This window comes from Lolium rigidum, chromosome 4 (genome assembly GCF_022539505.1).
Source record: "Lolium rigidum isolate FL_2022 chromosome 4, APGP_CSIRO_Lrig_0.1, whole genome shotgun sequence".
In the NCBI taxonomy this organism is placed as follows: domain Eukaryota; kingdom Viridiplantae; phylum Streptophyta; class Magnoliopsida; order Poales; family Poaceae; genus Lolium; species Lolium rigidum.
This window is the reverse complement of record NC_061511.1, coordinates 53,468,961-53,471,508: the sequence shown is the minus strand read 5'-3', so window position 1 is coordinate 53,471,508 and position 2,548 is coordinate 53,468,961.

Here is a 2,548-nt window from a genome sequence, read left to right as displayed (position 1 = left end):
TCGACGGGGATTGAACCATCTTCTATAGAGGAGGAGGAACATGATGTCATATCAGATGGTCGTCCTCTTTCGACTCTAATAGGTGGTATTTTAGAGGTGTATTTAGAACAGTCGGGGCTAGAATCAATTTTATGATCTAAAAGCTTCTCGATGTACTTCTAAGTCTTCCGCTAAAAAAAAGAAAAAACATAGGTCAAGGATAAATACAAAATCTAAGATAGTTTCAAATGAATGACATGTTTAAGAATAGCAAAGGTCTTTGGGACTTGGATAAACATTCTCATATTGCCGATTGTTGTAAGGACTATAATTTCGATTTTATTGCTATTTCTGAGACAGATAAGCGAGATTACTCTCAAAGCCTCTTAAACCGGTTATCCAGAGGAATAGACTTTGAGTGGTTCTCTCGCCCACCTTGTGGTATGTCCGGTGGCTTGCTTGTATGCTTGTTGGAGTCCAAACAGATTTCATGGAAGTTTTGGCTAATTGTTGATGGCGAGTATCATATCAAACTCGCTATTTGAAACAGAGCGGATAATTTCATTTGGAGTCTGGTCTCCGTTTATGGAGCTGCCTAGGACAAGTTTAAAGCCGACTTTTTATGTGAGCTTGTTAATCTTGCAAAGGACGATCCTTACGCCATTCTGATTGGGGGAATTTCAATTTGCTCAGATTCCGCCATGAAAAAGTAGAAGTCAATTTAATGGCCAATGAACTTTTTTATTTAATGTTATCATTGATAGGTTGGACTTGAGAGAGTTTGAGATGGCGGGCTGACAGTTTACTTGGGCTAACAGACTACTTGACCCAATATACCAATATACGAGAAACTATATCGCGTGTTAATGGACACTACTTGGGAGGATAATTACCCTATAGTGTCTGCACGCGCTCTAGAATTATTGAAAATTTATGGGACCATGCTCCCTCACTTTTAACTACCGAAAATCCAAGACAACTGTCTAAATGTCCGTTCATCGTTTGAACTTGGATGGCTACAACCGGATGGTTTTCACGAGATGGTTAAAATGTCTGGGAAAGACCAGTATGGCAATAACCTGATAGTAAGGTGGAATAAGAAGATGTGTGCTCTACGCAAACACTTTTCTAGATTGCCCAGCCACATAGTTGGTATTCTTAAAAAAGAGAAGCTCCCCTTATCAACTATAATTGATGAGTTGTGCATTCGCTGAAGTTACACCACTAACGAGCCTAGAATTGTAATTAAAAAACCAATCTAATGCACAATTAACGGGACTTCTTCGGGAAGAAGAGTTGAAATGGTACCAACGTTCAAAAGCCCAATTCATTCTAGAAGGAAATTCAAATACTAGATATTTTCATGGGTTTGCCACTGGCCATCACAGGAAAAAGCGTATTCAATCTCTAATACAGGATGAGGGGTTAATTGAAGGTCATGATCAACTCAAATTATATATTACAATTATTACAAGGATCTATTTGGTCCACCGGATAGGAGTTCCTTCTCTCTGGATGAATCTCAAATAGCCGACATACCCAAAGTGTCCCCGGAGGAGAATGCCATTTTAACGGCTCCTTATTCAGAGGAGGAAGTTAATAGAGCTATTTTCCAAATGGAATATAACAAAGCCCCGGACCCAGATGGTTTCCCTACTGAATTTTATCAGACATTTTGGGTCACTATTAAAACGGACCTTCTGCAAATGTCCAGCGTTTTACACGCTAGACAGTTGGTGCTATTCTGTCTAAACTTTGGTGAGGTTATCTTATTACCTAAGGTTAAGGAGGAATAAATGATTCAACAATATAGACCTATCTACCTTTTAAACGTAAGCTTCAAGATATTCACGAAAGTGGCCATCATTAGACTGAATACAGTGGTTGATCATGTGGTGAGGCCGTCGCAGACCGCATTCATGCAAGGACGTAATATCCTAGATGGGATAGTGGTCCTACATGAGGCGGTACATGAACTGCACACCAAAAAGATGAATGTGGTTATTTTAAAGCTTGATTTTGAGAAAGCTTACGACAAAGTAAAGTGGTTTTTCCTTCATCAGATACTCAGGATGAAAGGCTTTTCACCAGAGTGGCAAGATTTGATCAACGATTTCGTGTCTGTAGAAAGCGTTGTGATCTGTGTTAATGATGTCACGGGACATTTTTTCCATACAAGAAAAGGTTTGCGCCAAGGTGACCCTCTATCACCACTTTTATTCAACATTTTGGCTGATATGCTCATTATCTTGATTGAACGTGCTAAATCTGATGGCCAAATTAAAGGGGTGATCCCACATCTGGTTGATGGGGGTTTATCGGTCCTTCAATATGCTGATGATGCAATTTTATTTATGAAACATGACCTCGATAAAGTTCGAAATCTAAAGCTAATCTTGACGGCTTTTGAGCATTTATCGGGTCTCAAAATCAATTTCCATAAAGTGAATTGTTTTGATTCGGCGAGGCTCAGGACTGAGTTGCCGCATACACGGAACTGTTTGGTTGTGGGCAAGGCCAGTTTCCTATCAACTATTTTGGAATCCCGATCCATTATCGGAGATTAACA